We start from the raw sequence: 19,207 nt of genomic DNA, 5'->3' as shown, positions 1-19,207 counted from the left end.
GAGACGCAAGAAGGAAGAGATATGGGGACATATGCATATGTATAACTGATTCACTTTGTTATAAAGCAGAAACTAACACACCATTGTAAAGTGATTATACTCCAATAAAGATGTTTTAAAAAGAAAGAAAGAAAGAAAAAAGATATATGCTCTTTTCATCTTGGGAAAAGAGAGAGCAGGAACAGGAAGAAGGATTTGAATCTTTATGCTTCAACTCAGCCTTTTTCAAAATTCTATTTTGAATATTGAATATCGAGTACTAACTGAACTGTAACACAATGTCTCTCTGCTGCTCAGAACTTCCACAGTCCCCCAGGAACTCCTCTGGGAAAAATCATCATTTGTGGGGTTAGATTTGGACATTCTTGTGTTCTTACTATTAACTTAATAGCACTGAAACCTCACACATAACCTCTAATACAGAAGTGTCTCTGAGAACAAAGTAAAACTTGAATTGGAATATTTAAGCACATGAGTCCCCCTTGCACCATTTAAAACTTTGACTTCAAAAGAAAAACAGATATACCAGTTCATTTTGATCTAATTGTGTTATGAAATTCTCTCCCCCTTGCAAAAACTATTTTAATGGACCCACTCCATAGACATTAAAGAGAGTCATTCAAGTAGTTGTTCAGCACAAAGGCAATGTATCATACCTTCTGTGGAATCTGGGCAGGGGCCAATGCAATCATGTTAGCCTTTCCTTCTGGAAGGTTTTGGACCATTGAGCCCAAACTAAGTAATATAATACCATCTTCTCCAGAGCTTTGGACAACTTTTCGATTTCCTGAAAAGAAATAATTTGCTATACTACAAAGGGGCATCAGCAAAGAGAGAAAGAGAGAGTTTTGTTTGTTTGTTTCATTTATTCTTGTTTTAGTTTGTTTGAAGGAAATGAATATGTATATTTCTAAAGAGAGAAGTATTGTTAGAATGCCTCATCTTCTAACATGCCAAACCTTAAACCCCCTTGGAAAGAGATGTGTAATATGAAATCTATTTTCTTTAATCAATGTATAATCATTGACTACTAGGCAAGTATGGTGATTTATTTATTACTTATCAACAAGAGACAGCAGTAAAGTGAAAGTTTCCAGTGAAGAACATTTTACGTTGTGACAGCACAGGTTTAATTTTCTTAAGTGAGTTTTGAAAACAGTGTAATTTTTATTCCATGTCTCAAACAATAGCAGGACCAGGAATTTTTTTTCTAGTTATGTGTTAAATAATGCTAAGTTCCAGCAACAATGACTTAGTAATTTGTCCCAGGATGACAGGATTGTGACCAAGTAAAATAGTGTGCTTATTAAAACACGTGGCTTGCTCACCCAGACAAAATTCAAGACCTGACCTCACTGTGTCCAGCAATTCAAAGTTATGCCTTGAACTTTGCCCAGTCCCAAACTGTTCCTCACTTTACAAATTCTTCCTCGATATCGCCAACCAGGCCCCAACACCTTAGAATTATCTTCCCCTGACTTTCCTCTGCTGAAAAGTAATAAAACTCTGTCAAAGTGCTGTTCTTGTTTCCTATAATAAGTCAAATAAACCTAGCCTTGCTTGATCAACAAGGTTTTTTTTGTTTGTTTGGATTTTTTTTGGTTTTGTTTGGAGGAGTTGACAGAAGACAAATATTTAAAAGGACCTGAATTCCTAACAGAGAATCTGTCTGTAGCTCGGCTTCTTGAGATTTTATGTCATTTTATGTCCAGTGTATTTGTTACTGAATTGGTCTACTTTTCTTCTTGGCAGTTTTCAGGATGTCTCTTTTGGTGTACAGGTTTTCCTGATTATAAAGGCTACATATGATAATATAACCTGATTATGAGGTTACATATAATTGCTTTGGTAAAAGAACGAAAGTGCTCTTGTTAAATCATCTATATATAAATAAATGACTCTGAATTTATTAATCACAATTTATTATTTATTTATTGGTGTTTCAAATTCCCAATATTGACGGGTTCCCTAAATTTAATCCTCAGTTAAGATTCTGATCTATTAAACTTCTGGTGATATTACATTAATTGACTGAAAGAGAAAAAGACTGATGAAAGCAATTTTCCTTATCTTAAAATATTATTTCCTTTTTCTTTCTACCTCATGCTCTGATAACACTGGGCATGCTATATTAATTTCATCTCTCTTAAGGAAATAGCTTTTCAAAACTTCCTGTAGTTTATTTCTCTCTATTTTCATTCAAAACCTAATGAAATTACAATATCAAATATTATCATTATTTTTATATGGGATGTTTAAATTTTGAGTATAAATTTAATTTTATTTCTGATCATGGCCCAGGTATTTTAAGGGAATTAATGCTATGACTTATAATGAATGTGACAGATTTTGCCTGTAAATTGTTTATTTTGGGTGGATTTTACTCCATGAGAGTGTGATTTATTGGGTAAAACATCTGATCAGGCTATCTATGAACTAATTGGGGCTCATGACATAACGTTATGGAAAACTTTCATTTACATTTTAAAATTTGTAGCCTATTGTGCAGGTTAATACTAAACTAGGCACTTCTTCTCTGATATCTACTTTACTTTATTTGTTTCCAAGCCTAGCTAGTGAGTTCAGGCAGTTTACATGATTGAAATAGAGCTATATCTTTATGCGTTACTGGATGATTTTTAATGCACCATCACAACCAATTCCTGAGAGAGGCTTATTTCCATGAATTGTATTATCAGGATACAATAATTTCTGTTCTATTTTGTGCTGTGAAGTTCTTTGATCTCAAATATGATGAGAACAAATTTTGGGGGAAAAAATATCATGAGTTTGCCAGTATGACACATACACAAGTGCATATATCAGAAGGAATCCCTCCAGTCTAGATACTAGTGAGACTGCTTAAAGCTTCAAATACAATTTTAACATTTTCTTCTTCTTACTTTGGTTTCTGAGACAAATTCCTTTTGTCAAAAGGGGCACTAAGAAATTTGTCACAATAGCTAATATTTATCAAGCACTATGTCCTTGGCACTGTGTATGGGCTTTATGTATCCAGTCGATTCTTTTTATTCTTAGTAACTATGTTCTATAAAGTTGCCACAAACATGTCATTTGTGAGTAATGAATCATTGCTCCTGGTTTCACCCAAGCTTCTTGTTGCAACATTTTTGTCAACTGCTCAACACATAAGCTGGTTTTATGTGTGTTTCTGTTTTAAAACACCTTGTTTAACATATATTGTTGATTCATCAACACTGAACTCATAGCCAACAGTGCTATAACTCATGGAATGGAATGAAGATTATCTGGCAAACATATTTTCTTCCTAAGGCACATCACAGCCTTCTTACTTCTTTTCCGGAACAATAGAAAACATGTCAGCACTCTCCTTGGGGGCCATTCCAAACAGCGACATCACCAACAAAAAGCACTCAAATGCAAAAATGTGGTATTAATTAGACCTGAAAAGGACACTTATTTACACTATGAGAGCTGCAACAAAAAGGCAGAGGATTGCCTTGTTCAATGCTTAACTGGGAACATGCACGTCCAGTGAGTAACTTTTTTGCTGCTCTGTATATAGCTATGAATGACCATGAAATACTACAAATATTGATTCTGGGGTTACAAATAAATTTTAGTGAGTAGGAAAATTTGAAAATACAGAATCTGTATATAATGAAGAATTACTGTATTAGACCATTTTATTCTCACACCACTCCAATGAGGTAGGTAAGTAAACCCCCTCCCTCATTTTTCTTCTTTTTTTCTTGTGCATCCATATTTTATAGGAAAGGCACTACCGGCAGGATTTGGCTTTTGTATATTTCCTAGCTACCATAGTACCATATATTAAAGCACCAGATTCCATAACCTTTGAATACTCTCACATATTTCCACTTTTAATATCACATTATCAGAATTTAATTCTTTTAAATACCTCATTGCAATTTATTTTAATAAAATACAAGAGATAAGCTCCCACATTACCTCAGTCTTATGCATTTTGTGATTTGTACTTGATTGTAAATAACTATTTAATATTTATAGTTTTTCTGGCTGTCCAGTCTATAATATCCCTAAGGACTACAACTGTGTCTATCTCATTCACCCCTCCTTCTTCATTTCGGAATGTAGAATCTAGTATCTAGCAGACAAAGAATACACATTTGTTGAAAAAAATATAATTTCTTATGTGTTGGAAGACTTTTTTATAGTGGCTATATCCACACAATCTTGCATTTCTCTCTTACTTTTCATGACTGTTATGTAGCTCAGAATCTTCAGTGATAATAAAACCTGAAACACATAATAGGTGAGGGCATGGTGTGAAGAAATTTTATATATTGTCCGTTTCTTTTCCATAAGACAGTATTTGGACTGGGAATAGAAAACTATTCAAGACACCAGTTTACCTTTGGCAGTGGTTTAGCAGGTTTGCTGTGGAGTCTTCCAACAAATTCAAAATTTGGTAAGAGTGGGTGGAGAAATTCAAAGTCCCAATAGCTTCTTATCAGTCAAATATCAGTTTTCCCCATCAATTCACACAATGTAGTGAGTCTTCCTGAAAAAGAAAATAGGAAAAGGAATATATGTAAATTTGTATCCATTTTTTCTTAGAAGATATAGCAATAAAGCTTCAAGTCTGTGTTGGTCAAGATGAACAAATAATGCCAGTGTTTTATAATTTAAACAAACATATATACAGAAAAAAGAGAAGGAAAAAAATACATGTTAAGTGAGAGACTTACATAGCTTACAATAACTTCTCCCCTCTGCACCTTTGAAAACAGGTTCAAATAATTGTTAAAGATTAATTCTTGTTTCATGTATTACATGTTCAAGTTAACTAACAGATTTTAATTCTAAGTCAATATCTCTCTGTAATTATTTAAGTATGTGATGAATATTACATTCTAAATGGTCATTTTCCTGCATAGCATTGGGCTTGTATCACATTGATGATATTTGTGCATTTTTACTTAATGCTCTAACATTTTAAACTTTTCTTTTTTTTTAACTAACTGAGCATCCCCATCTTCCAAGGATGACCCAGCATTGTGTGACTGCCATGGACCTACTGGCAGGCAAGCCCCTGGTGCTAATAGGTTAGAGAGAGGCTTCCAAAATGGTGTTTGCCAGTGTTAGCATGGTAGAACAAGATCCCCAAAATGGCTGCCACCAGAGTCTCCATCCCTAGGTGGAGTCCCAGCTGCACAATGCCTCTCCAGGAGACTCGCCAAGATCAGCAAGTGGGTCTCACCCAGGTGCCTTTTTAACTACTGCCTCTTCACTGGGACTCAGACTGTGTGAGATTTTGTGTGCAGACTTTGAGAACAGAATCTGTTTACAGGGTCTCCTGTTCTCTCGAATGTAAGCCCGTCTGGTTTGCAAAGCCAGACATTCTGGGGGCCTATCTTACCAAAATGGGGAGCCTGAAGTGGGGTCTCAGACCCTTTTCTCCTGGAGGAGAACCTCTGTGGTTGTGATATTCCTCCTGTTTGTGGGTGGCCAACCCCAGGGTGTGGATCCTGGTTAGACTGCATCTCTGCTCCTCCTACTTGTCTTGTTGTGGCTCCTTCTTTATATCTTTAGTTGTGGGAAATCTTTTATGCTAGTCTTCAAGTTGTTCTCAAAGATAGTTGCTTTCTGAATAGTTGTATTTTGGTGTGTCCATGGGAGGAGGTAAGTTCCTATTTCACCAACTTGATCTCACCTTCATAGAGATTGTTTTCTAAAGATTATTAATGACTTTCCACATTAAACAAGGACCTGCAGCATGATGAATTTGCACTGTTCACACTTGTTTCAATCTGGTCTCCAGTGTCACTTAGCTAGCCACCAGAGAATAAACAGGTTACTCATAGGAAATTGAATTTCCTCTAGGGGTATAGAGAAAGGCAAGAAGAGAAACCTCAGTGGTTTAAGAAGCTTCCCTAATGATGCATATATCACTAAGAATGAATAGCCTTCCCTTGCATAACTTAAAGTCTCACACTTTCTTGTATGTTTTAAAGAAGAAAGCTTATTGTGGGACTAAATTCTTGGACCATCTGTGATCAAGAAAGGGCATGATGAATGAGGTGCACCAAATGAAATGATGTCTTTCACTTCCATCTCGATGTCATTTATTTTTTCTGTTCTAGGAAATTCGAAACAGTCTGACTGTATCAATTACTACAATCTAATATAAAGGGAAGGCTGCTTGATAACTGCCTAGAAAGGACAGGAGGCTAAGGAAGTATCACATGATTCAGACTGTGAAGTGTTTTCCCATATCTAAACTTGTCTCTTTGGTCTCCAGAAAAATTATAAATACTGGAAAAGCTAAAAATAAATATTATGAACAAGTGGGAATGAGTGATAAAGGAGACTCAGCTGCCCAAAGCTGAAAAATATTCCCTTAGTGTTTATAACTTGGTCAAAGGATCTCCTTTGTTAGTTTCTATTCCTAGAATAAATCAGCAATGCTGTGATGGCTTCTTTTTCAAGGAATGACAAAAAACTTCTGGAAAGTCAGACTGGAAAACTGCCTTGGTTGTAAAAGTCTATTTGTGTCAATCGCTTTCACCTCTGTCCCCTTATTTACCTACAATTTCTCTAAGTTTTTTCGTGGCTTTGGATTATTTGCTTAGTCATATTCTCACAGACCAATGCACCCGCCCCATTCACAGCCCAGCATTCTACTTTGATTGTTATTTGGTGCCATGTTTTCCTTCCCATTGCTGTGCATGTGCTTATTATGGTATCTCATTTAAGAGCTTATTTTCTATGACTTATGATTCCTGATTAATTTTTATCTTAGAAACTTTGGTCTTTGGGTTATTTGTTTAGTCTTTTATTTCAGATAGGCCTACTCATCCTCCCACTTCATTCACCAACCAGCTTTCTACTTTGATTGTTTGGCATTTGATGCTCTGTTTTCCTTCACATTGCCTTGCATGCCCTGGCAATGGAATCTCATCTAAGAGCTTATTTTCTATGATCTGTGATTCTTGATTAATTTTTAGCAGAATTTGTTCCTGAGACTTTGACCTTGGCTCTATTCTCCAAGCCACTACGTCCTATAACCTCATATACTATATATGTAATCAAAGTTTAATGTTTATATAACTCGGATATTTATTTCCTTTGTAATTGTAAATTACCCTTTTAAATATTCTTAGGCAATGAGAGTAATTATGAATTTCTGTCAAGGATGGTTAAGATCAATTTGGAAGGGATACTTTTCTTAGGTTTCCAAAATTTTTACAATACTTCCCAAACACAAAGATGCTTTATATGTATCTATGAGTAAATGGTGGTGAGGGAGCATCTCTCCTGGCAAAAATAAGTTTGGTTAGTTCAGTGGTATATGCTGACTATGGAGAGTGTTTGTTATAAAGACCACCAACATCAAGAAAAACTAATCTTCTTGGTCTTCTATATTGCAGAACACTTGGTGCTTAGCACAATGTTTCTCCAAATCGTACATGGCGTTTTGAAATTACAGTCTCATGCTTTTCTTTCAGTTAATGCAATATACAAGTGCTTAGGTTCAGGGGCCAGACTGCTGTGTTTTAATCCCATCTCCACCACTTCTTCCCCAAGAGAACCTGAGTAGGTTATCTTACTTAAGTTTCCATATTTATAAAATGACGAGAATAATAGTGCCTATGAACAGGATTTCTATATGTGTCTTTCATGAGTTAATAAATGTAAAGGATGTAGAAGATTTCCTGGAGAAGAGTAAATTCTCAATAAATATTTACTAATTTCCTTCTGTGCTTCACCCCCCCTCAAACAAGAAGAAGCTCAATAAATATTTATAGTTGAATGAATGTACTCACAGAATCAAGATTAGAAATCATCCAGATATGAAAAATATTCTGGAACTTTGCCTTTTGCTTCATTTTTCAAACTGTAGTGTTGTAGAATCAGAAAGCAGACATTGATAATTCTAATATAAATCCCCAGTGTTTTAGGTTTGCTTAGCAAATGACTTTTAATCCATTGAGAGGGAAGGAGTAATACTAGATAATTCCCAGCGACAACTCATCCACACTAAGTAATTTTCCTTCTTAATAGATATATTAGATGATGAAGATGTTAGAGATATTAAAATAATAGAAGAACTGAATCTAGAAGAGAGATATCAGAGACTTTGAAGCTGAAAGCTGAAAGGAACCTCAGGTATGAGTTCATAAAATGTTTAATTTTTTTTTTTTTCTTTGCGGTACGTGGGCCTCTCACTGTTGTGGCCACTCCCGTTGCAGAGCACAGGCTCCGGACGCGCAGGCTCAGCGGCCATGGCTCTGCATCGGCAGGCGGTCTCTAAAACGCTGCGCCACCAGGGAAACCCTAGAAATGTTTAATTTTAAAGACAAGTAAACATAAAGTTTACACAAAGTGTCATACTTTCTTGTACATGAAGTAGATTTTTTTTACTACACCCAGGTTTAAAATTATATTTAATCATGACTGACTTTCACTTGATTTTTAAATATATTTAATGAAGTTTCTTACTATTATATATTATAAATGGCTACGTAGTCTTTGAAACTCCTCCTATTGAGAGGTGGAGGCTACTTCTTCACCTTTTGAATTTGGGCTTGCGTTGTGGCTTGTTTTACCAATAGAAGGTGGCAGAAGTGATACTGTGTGACTTCCAAATCTAGGCCTAAAACTTTCATACAAACTATTCTAGAATTCTTCTGTCATGTGAAAAATTACAAGCTTTTCTGTTGGACAGGTCACATGGAAGAGACAATCATAGTATCCTGCCAATCTGCCAAATCCCAGCCATGAGAGTGACACTTTCTTGGACTGATCCACCGCAGCCAAGCTGATAACTAACCGTAGGCTAATGAGTAAGCCCAGACAAGCCTCAAAGAAGAAACATTTCCCTGAGCCCAGCCCAAGTTGCTGATTCATAGGATCATGAGCAAATGATATGTTTGCTCTTTTATTTTATTTTTTATTATTTTTATATCTTTATTGGATTATAATTGCTTTACAATGGTGTGTTAGTTTCTGCTTTATAACAAAGTGAATCAGTTATACATATACATATGTTCCCGTATCTCTTCCCTCTTGCGTCTCCCTCCCTCCCACCTTCCCTATCCCACCCCTCCAGGCGGTCACAAAGCACCGAACTGATCTCCCTGTGCTATGCAGCTGCTTCCCACTAGCTATCTACCTTACCTTTGGTAGTGTATATATGTCCATGCCTCTCTCTCGCTTTGTCGCAGCTCACCCTTCCCCCTCCCCATATCCTCAAGTCCATTCTCTAGTAGGTCTGTGTCTTTATTCCTGTCTTACCCCTAGGTTCTTCATGACATTTTTTTTTTCTTAAATTCCATATATATGTGTTAGCATATGGTATTTGTCTTTCTCTTTCTGACTTACTTCACTCTGTATGACAGACTCTAGTTCTTTCCACCTCATTACAAAAAGCTCAGTTTCATTTCTTTTTAAGGCTGAGTAATATTCCATTGTATATATGTGCCACATCTTCTTTATCCATTCATCCGATGATGGACACTTAGGTTGTTTCCATCTCCGGGCTATTGTAAATAGAGCTGCAATGAACATTTTGGTACATGACTCTTTTTGAATTATGGTTTTCTCAGGGTATATGCCCAGTAGTGGGAGTGCTGGGTCATATGGTAGATCTATTTGTAGTTTTCTAAGGAACCTCCATACTGTTCTCCACAGTGGCTGTATCAATTTACATTACCACCAACAGTGCAAGAGGGTTCCCTTTTCTCCACACCCACTCCAGCATTTATTGTTTCTAGATTTTTTGATGATGGCCATTCTGACTGGTGTGAGATGATACCTCATTGTAGTTTTGATTTGCATTTCTCTAATGATTAATTATGTTGAGCATTCTTTCATGTGTTTGTTGGCAGTCTGTATATCTTCTTTGGAGAAATGTCTATTTAGGTATTCTGCCCATTTTTGGATTGGGTTGTTTGTTTATTTGCTATTGAGCTGCATGAGCTGCTTATAAATTTTGGAGATTAATCCTTTGTCAGTTGCTTCATTTGCAAATATTTTCTCCCATTTTGAGGGTTGTCTTTTGGTCTTGTTTATGGTTTATTTGCTGTGCAAAAGCTTTGAAGTTTCATTAGGTCCCACTTGTTTACTTTTGTTTTTATTTCCATCTCTCTAGGAGGTGGGTCAAAAAGGATCTTGCTGTGATTTATGTCATAGAGGGTTCTGCCTATGTTTTCCTCTAAGAGTTTGATAGTTTATGGCCTTACATGTAGGTCTTTAATCCATTTTGAGCTTCTTTTTGTGTATGGTGTTAGGGAGTCATCTAATCTCATACTTTTACATGTACCTGTCCAGTTTTCCCAGCACCACTTATTGAAGAGGCTGTCCTTTCTCCACTATACATTCCTGCCTCCTTTATCAAAGATAAGGTGACCATATGTGCGTGGGTTTATCTCTGGGCTTTCTATCCTGTTCCATTGACCTATCTTTCTGTTTTTGTGCCAGTACAATACTGTCTTGATTACTGTAGCTTTGTAGTATAGTCTGAAGTCAGGGAGCCTGATTCCTCTAGCTCCGTTTTTTGTTCTCAAGATTGTTTTGGCTATTCGGAGTCTTTTGTGTTTCCATACAAATTGTGAAATTTTTTGTTCTAGTTCTGTGAAAAATACCAGTGGTAGTTTGATAGTGATTGCATTGAATCTGCAGATTGCTTTGGGTAGTAGAGTCATTTTCACAATGTTGATTCTTTCAATCCAAGAACACGGTATATCTCTCCATCTATTTGTATCATCTTTAATTTATTTCATCAGTATCTTATAATTTTCTGCATACAAGTCTTTTGTCTCCTTAGGTAGGTTTATTCCTAGATATTTTATTCTTTTTGTTGCAGTGGTAAATGGGAGTGTTTTCTTGATTTCACTTTCAGATTTTTCATCATTAGTGTATAGGAATGCAAGAGATTTCTGTGCATTAATTTTGTATCCTGCTACTTTACCAAATTCATTGATTAGCTCTAGTAGTTTTCTGGTAGCATCTTTAGGATTCTCTATGTATAGTATCATGTCATCTGCAAACAGTGACAGCTTTATTTCTTCTTTTCTGATTTGGATTCCTTTTATTTCCTTTTGTTCTCTGATTGCTGTGGCTAAAACTTCCAAAACTACGTTGCATAATAGTGGTGAGAGTGGGCAACCTTGTCTTGTTCCTGATCTTAGTGGAAATGTTTTCAGATTTTCACCATTGAGGACGATGTTGGCTGTGGGTTTGTCATATATGGCCTTTATTATGTTGAGGAAAGTTCCCTGTATGTGTACTTTCTGCAGGGTTTTTATCATAAATCAGTGTTGAATTTTGTCGAAAACTTTCTCTGCATCTATTGAGATGATCATATGGTTTTTCTCCTTCAATTTGTTAATATGGTTTATCACATTGATTGATTTGTGTATATTAAAGAATCCTTGCATTCCTGGAATAAACCACACTTGATCATGGTGTATGATCCTTTTAATGTGCTGTTGGATTCTGTTTGCTAGTATTTTGTTGAGGATTTTTGCATCTATGTTCATCAGTGATATTGGCCTGTAGTTTTCTTTCTTTGTGACATCCTTGTCTGGTTTTGGTATCAGGGTGATGGTGGCCTCGTAGAATGAGTTTCGGAGTGTTCCTCCCTCTGCTACATTTTGGAAGAGTTTGAGAAGGATGGGTGTTAGCTCTTCTCTAAATGTTTGATATAATTCGCCTGTGAAGTCATCTGGTCCTGGGCTTTTGTTTGTTGGAAGATTTTTAATCACAGTTTCAATTTCAGTGCTTGTGATTGGTCTGTTCATATTTTCTATTTCTTCCTGATTCAGTCTTGGCAGGTTGTACATTTCTAAGAATTTGTCCATTTCTTCCAGGTTGTCCATTTTCTTGGCATATAGTTGCTTGTAGTAATCTCTCATGATCTTTTGTATTTCTGCAGTGTCAGTTGTTACTTCTTGTTCGTTTCTAATTCTATTGATTTGAGTCTTCTCCCTTTTTTTCTTGATGAGTCTGGCTAATGGTTTATCAATTTTGTTTATCTTCTCAAAGAACCAGCTTTTAATTTTATTGATCTTTGCTATCGTTTCCTTCATTTCTTTTTCATTTATTTCTGATCTGATGTTTATGATTTCTTTCCTTCTGCTAACTTTGGGTATTTTTTGTTCTTCTTTCTCTAATTGCTTTAGGTGCAAGGTTAGGTTGTTTATTTGAGATGTTTCCTGTATTTTAAGGTACGTTGTATTGCTATAAACTTCCCTCTTAGAACTGCTTTTGCTGCATCCCATAGATTTTGGGTCATCGTGTCTCCATTGTCATTTGTTTCTAGATATTTTTTAATTTCATCTTTGATTTCTTCAGTGATCACTTCGTTATTATGTAGTGTATTGTTTAGCCTCCATGTGTTTGTATTTTTTACAGATCTTTTCCTGTAATTGATATATAGTTCTCATAGCATTGTGGTCGGAAAAGATACTTGATACAATTTCAATTTTCTTAAATTTACCAAGGCTTGATTTGTGACCCAAGATATGATCTATCCTGGAGAATGTTCCATGAGCACTTGAGAAAAATGTGTATTCTGTTGGTTTTGGATGGAATGTCCTATAAATATCAATTAAGTCCATCTTGTTTACTATATCATTTAAAGCTTGTGTTTCCTTATTTATTTTCATTTTGGATGATCTGTCCATGGGTGAAAGTGGGGTGTTAAATTCCCCTACTATGTATGTGTTACTGTCGATTTCCCCTTTTATGGCTGTTAGTATTTGCCTTATGTATTGAGGTGCTCCTATGTTGGGTGCATAAATATTTACAATTGTTATATCTTCTTCTTGGATCAATCCCTTGATCATTATGTAGTGTCCTTCTTTGTCTCTTCTAATATTCTTTATTTTAAAGTCTATTTTGTCTGATATGAGAATTGCTACTCCAGCTTTCTTTTGGTTTCTATTTGCATGAAATATCTTTTTCCATCCCCTTACTTTCAGTCTATATGTGTTTCTAGGTCTGAAGTTGGTCTCTTGTAGACAGCAAATATATGGGTCTTGTTTGTGTATCCATTCAGCCAATCTGTGTCTTTTGGTGGGAGCATTTAGTCCATTTAAAGATAATTATCGATATGTATGTTCCTATTCCCATTTTCTTAATTGTTTGGGGTTCGTTATTGTAGGTCTTTTCCTTCTCTTGTGTTTTTTGCCTAGCGAAGTTCCTTTAGCAGTTGTTGTAAAGACGGTTTGGTGGTGCTGATCTCTCTCAGCTTTTGCTTGTCTGTAAAGGTTTTAATTTCTCCATCAAATCTGAATGAGATCCTTGCTGGGTAGAGTAATCTTGGTTGCAGGTTTTTCTCCTTCATCACTTAAGTATGTCCTGCCAGTCCCTTCTGGCTTGCAGAGTTTCTCCTGAAAGATCAGCTGTTAACCTTATGGGGATTCCCTTGTGTGTTATTTGTTGTTTTTCCCTTGCTGCTTTTAATATGTTTTCTTTGTATTTAATTTTTGACAGTTTGATTCATATGTGTCTTGGCATACTTCTCCTTGGATTTATCCTGTATGGGACTCTCTGTGCTTCCTGGACTTGATTAACTATTTCCTTTCCCATATTAGGGAAGTTTTCAACTATAATCTCTTCAAATATTTTCTCAGTCCCTTTCTTTTCCTCTTCTTCTTCTGGAACTCCTGTAATTCGAATGTTGGTGCGTTTAATGTTGTCCCAGAGGTCTCTGAGACTGTCCTCAGTTCTTTCCATTCTTTTTTCTTTATTCTGCTCTGCAGTAATTATTTCCACTATTTTATCTTCCAGGTCACTTATCTGTTCTTTTTCCTCAGTTATTCTGCTATTGATCCCATCTAGAGTATTTTGCATTTCATTTATTGTGTTGTTCATCGTTGTTTGTTTCATCTTTAATTCTTCTAGGTCCTTGTTAAATGTTTCTTGCATTTTGTCTATTCTATTTCCAAGATTTTGGATCATCTTTACTATCATTATTCTGAATTCTTTTTCAGGTAGAGTGCCTATTTCCTCTTCATTTGTTAGGTCTGGTGGGTTTTCATCTTGCTCCTTCATCTGCTATGTGTTTTTCTGTCTTCTCATTTTGCTTATCTTACTGTGTTTGGGGTCTCCTTTTTGCAGGCTGCAGGTTCATAGTTCCCATTGTTTTTGTTGTCTGTTCCCAGTGGTTAAGGTTGGTTTAGTGGGTTGTATAGGCTTCCTTGTGGAGGGTACTAGTGCCTGTGTTTTGTTAGATGAGGCTGGATCTTGTCTTTCTGGTGGGCAGGTCCACATCTGGTGGTGTGTTTTGGGGTGTCTGTGGACTTATTATGATTTTAGGCAGCCTCTTTGCTAATGGGTGGGGTTTTGTTCCTGTCTTGTTATTTGTTTGGCATAGGATGTTCAGCACTGTAGCTTGCTGGTCATTGAGTGAAGCTGGGTGCTGGTGTTGAGATGGAGATCTGTGGGAGATTTTTGCCATTTTATATTATGTGGAGCTGGGAGGTCTCTTGTGGATCAATGTCCTGAAATTGGCTCTCCCACCTCAGAGGCACAGCACTGACTCCTGGCTGCAGCACCAAGAGCCTTTCATCCACATCGCTCAGAATAAAAGGGAGAAAAAGTAGAAAGAAAGAATTAGTAGAAGTAGAGAGAAAGAAAGAAAGAAAGAAAGAAAGAAGGGAGGGAGGGAACGAGGGAGGGAGGAAGGAAGGAAGGAAGGAAGGGGGAAGGAAGCATAAAAAGAAAGAAGATAAAGTAAAATAAAAGTAAAGTAGATAAAATAAAGATAAGTAAAATAAAAGTAAAATAAAGTAAGAAAATATAATAAAGTTATTAAAATAAAAAATTATTAAGAAAAAAAGAAAAAAAATTAACAAAAAAAAAGAAAAAAAAAACACGGACAGATAGAACCCTAGGACAAATGGTGGAAGCAAAGGTATACAGACAAAATCTTACACAGAAGCATACACATACATACTCACAAAAAGAGGAAAAGGGGAAAAAATCATAAATCTTGCTGTCAAAGTCCACCTCCTCAATTTGGGATGATTCATTGTCTATTCATGTATTCCACAGATGCAGAGTACATCAAGTTGATTGTGGAGCTTTAATCCGCTGCTTCTGAGGCTGCTGGGAGAGATTTCCCTTTCTTTTCTTTGTTCTCACAGCTCGCAGGGGCTCAGCTTTGGACTTGGCCCCGCTTCTGCGTGTAGGTCTCAGGAAGGCGTCTGTCCTTCGCTCAGACAGGACGGGGTTAAAGGAGCCGCTGATTCCGGGGCTCTGGCTCACTCAGGCCGGGGGGAGGGAGGGGCATGGAGTGCGGGGCGGGCCTGCGCCGGCAGAGGCCGGCGTGACGTTGCACCAGCCTGAGGCGCGCCGTACATTCTCCCGGGGAAGTTGTCCCTGGATCCCGGGACCCTGGCAGTGGCTGGCTGCACAGGCTCCCCGGAAGGGGGGTGTGGATAGAGACCTGTGCTCGCACACAGGCTTCTTGGTGGCGGCAGCAGCAGCCTTAGTGTCTCATGACTGTCTCTGGGGTACGCGCTTTAGCCGCGGCTCGCGCCAGTCTCTGGAGCTCGTTTAAGCAGCGCTCTTAATCCCCTCTCCTCGCGCACAAGGAAACAAAGAGGGAAGAAAAAGTCTCTTGCCTCTTCGGCAGGTCCAGACTTTTCCCTGGACTCCCTGCCGGCTAGCCATGGAGCACTAACCACCTGCAGGCTGTGTTCACGCCGCCAACCCCAGTCCTCTCCCGGAGATCCGACTGAAGCCCGAGCCTCAACTCCCAGCCCTGCCCGCCCCGGCGAGTGAGCAGACAAGCCTCCCGGGCTGGTGAGTGCCGGTCGGCACCGATCCTCTGAGCGGGAATCTCTCCGCTTTCCTCTCTGCACCCCTGTTGCTGCGCTCTCCTCCACGGCTGCGAAGCTTTCCCCCTCTACCACCCGCAGTCTCCTCCCACGAAGGGGCTTCCTAGTGTGTGGAATCCTTTCCTCCTTCACGGCTCCCTCCCACTGGTGCAGGTCCCGTCCCTATTCTTTTGTCTCTGTTTATTCTTTTTTCATTTGTCCTACCCAGGTACGTTGGGGGGGGGGGCGGTTCTTGCCTTTTGGGAGGTCTGAGTTCTTCTGCCAGCGTTCAGTAGGTGTTCTGTAGGAGTTGTTCCAAGTGTAGATGTATTTCTGGTGTATCTGTGGGGAGGAAGGTGATCTCCGCGTCTTACTCTTCCGCCGTCTTCCCGGAGGCTCTCTCACGTTTGCTCTTTTAAATGCTAAGTTTTAGGATGGTTGATTTTACAACAATAATTAACAGACAGTATGGTTTATCGAAAACACAGTGAGTATGTAGCTTTCTAAATAAACAAGTCCCAAGAATATTCACATATTGGAATATTATTGTCAAATGGAGGGATATCTCCAGTGTCACACAGTTCTAGATTACTTTGCATGCTTTCTTGAATAGTTGATAAATTTTGACTGAGAAGCGTTCTATTTCCATTTTGACACTAAAGCTAAGAAAATACAAGTTATTTTTTATTTTAAATTATATGTATATATATATATATATACACACATATGCACTCTAACCCACACAAAGGAAGTAAGGTTTCTTTCCATCTACTAGAGGGAAAACGTACTAAATAAACCAGACTTACCTAATACTTCACTGTAAAATTTATCCCACTACTTCTTGTTAAAAGTCTCAAATGCAAAGTCAAAATATAGCTAATACAACATATTTGTTACCATCTCCATAAATGTCCTTTTGTCACTAAGTTCTGATATGATAACAGGTACATAGGAAGGAGGTAATATGAGCCCTCCGCAGAGTTTTTCATTTGTATTGTCAGTGGTAAGTCAAAGACTGTAGACCAAAGGTAGGTTAAGTAGTTCAGACAGCAGCTCGGCACAAGGAGAAATGGCATGTCCAAAAACAACATCAAATCTGTATTCCTGCAGTTTTTTCACAAGTTTTTTGTTCAAAACTGCATCCTCACAGAGCTTTTGAACAGTATCAGAATATTCATAATATGTTTTTTGCATCTTTGAATCATATGCCCATAATGTACTCTTTGGTAACTCGTATGGCCATATCTTGATCCATTCTGTAAAAAGCAAATCAAGCTCATTCTTAGTGAAGGATGTAGAGTGAACCTCAAATTTAAGGGTAGATGGCTTATTGGGACCCACAAGGATGGTGAAGATACTAGCACAGTAACTTCATGGTCCCTCTGAGCAAGTTCATCCCATATTGTCTTTAAATTGATGCAGTGATTATATTCCATTGGCCACAGCAGCACCTTTCCACAAGATGCACAGCTGAAATAAAAGGAAAGGACAAGAAGAGAAACCCATGTCTTAGACATCTTGATAAAATCCAAACCTTCTTCGTAAACTTTCTTTACTGCAGAGGTAGCTCTCACTTATATCCAGTATGGAGTAATTAAGTAGTTAAAATATAACTGGCACGTAGCAAGGTCACAATGACTATGAGGTAAAGATTTTGTTTCCAAGAGCACGCCTTCATAATTTCTCTGCAAGCTAATCTCCAGTTCAGAGGCTTTGGAAAGCAAATAGATAAAGAAAAGTGTAGATGATCTTGTGCCTCTATGTGTGAAAAATAAATCCCAGTATCATTGTAAATGCTACTGGCTCTAGGCTAAGAAGAAATTACCTTGTATGTAGGGAGTTTCCAGATACGAAAGCAGCATGTGTCAACACAAGGATATTCTGATTTATTTGAGCATTTCCAAACATTTCTTTCTCCATATTTTCACACCTGTTTTATTAGCCCCATTTCATTTAGCTTGCTGTTGTTCTTTTGGCTATAGTTATTCCTTCCCTTTTTTCCTTTTTATCCAAACATGGGTATCCTTTGAGTATCAACTTTGGTTACTTTCCTTTATTTAAGAATATTATCTCTGGGCTTCCCTGGTGGCGCAGTGGTTGAGAGTCCGCCTGCCAATGTAGGGGACACGGGTTCGTGCCCCGGTCCGGGAAGATCCCACGTGCCGCGGAGCGGCTGGGCCCATGAGCCATGGCCGCTGAGCCTGCACGTCCGCAGCCTGTGCTCTGCAACGGGAGAGGCCACAACAGTGAGAGGCCCGCGTACCGCAAAAAAAAAAAAAAAAAAAAAAAGAAGAATATTATCTCTGAATTATGATCATTTCCTTTTCTGAACATTTGCAACATTCCTTATATTTCTCTCACTTCTTCAGTACTTCCCAATACTTACTCTTAGAAAGTATTTATCCTCTAAGTACCTTCTTCTGAACTTTGTTTTGTATCCTGCCTTTGTAGTCCAGGTAAGTTATATTTTAAAATGATCTTACCAGGAATTCCCATCAAATTAGAAGTAGGAAGGGAAAGATGCATGTCATGGGATAGATTTGTTTTTATGCTATCAATAATCTATTGACCTGAAATGAGAGGAGAATCTCCTTTGAAAAGGATTTGGATACAGATTCTAAGTAAACATTCATTCTGTGAGTGATATAAGCTTTTAAGTGTAGCAACTAATTTGGGAACAATATCCTCATCATCTTGCCTTGTAAACATATGAAAGTAATGGATAAATTCACATTTCTCATGTTAGGATTCTCCAGAGGTATTGCATCGGGTTTTGTGAAGACTGGAATGGAAGATGGCTGTTAACTGCAAAGGGATGGTGCAGGAGTAATAGTACCAGCAGTGATTTCTTATACCTCTCACACAGGTAAGATGATACCATCATGACACCTGGACAGTGAATCTTCACTCAGTTCTTAGTAATTATCGATGAAATAGCAGTTTTATCTCAACAAAGGAAGAAAGATCTAGTTTATTGCAAACTCTCCATGAGTTTTAGGATCTCCCCTATCATAATCTGCATGATGAGACTTTATGTCTAGGAGTCCTGGAAAGGAGACAAGGTCTAAACTGAGGCATGTTCATGAGGGCAAAGGATCTCCAGGATAGTGGGGTGGCTTCCCTTCATGAAAAGATCATAATTTTATCATCTGACAATTCCTTTAAGCGTGAAAGGCGCCTTCATTTCATGGTGTCATATGGATTGCTGATATCATAGAAGATTTCATCTGAGTGTATTAAAGATTGTCTCTGGGGGAAATGAATGGCAGGAACTGACAATGAGAGATTAGGATCTCAGCCTCTTTGGCTAAGTTTAGAGCCAGAATCTAGAACTTTGGTAGAATTGGAATGGAATTCAGAAGCAAACAACCTGGGGAGGAAATGAAATTGAGAAGCAGGTTGGTAGGGTT

General features: G+C 37.8%; 1 pseudogene across 1 annotated transcript; it reads right to left on the bottom strand.

The window, feature by feature from the left end:
* Positions 1–3,997: 3,997 nt before the first annotated feature.
* LOC309822272 (UDP-glucuronosyltransferase 2B31-like) lies at positions 3,998–17,314 on the bottom strand (annotated as a pseudogene). The gene is made up of 3 exons: positions 16,604–17,314; positions 4,380–4,528; positions 3,998–4,111 (listed from the first exon to the last, which is right to left on the bottom strand). The product of its transcript is annotated as a UDP-glucuronosyltransferase 2B31-like (transcript).
* Positions 17,315–19,207: the final 1,893 nt, after the last annotated feature.

The sequence above is a fragment of the Grampus griseus genome (genome assembly GCF_964374135.1).
Source record: "Grampus griseus genome assembly, chromosome: 4".
NCBI lineage: Eukaryota > Metazoa > Chordata > Mammalia > Artiodactyla > Delphinidae > Grampus > Grampus griseus.
The sequence above is the reverse complement of the archived record's forward strand: the minus strand, read 5'-3'. Positions and strand labels throughout refer to the sequence as shown.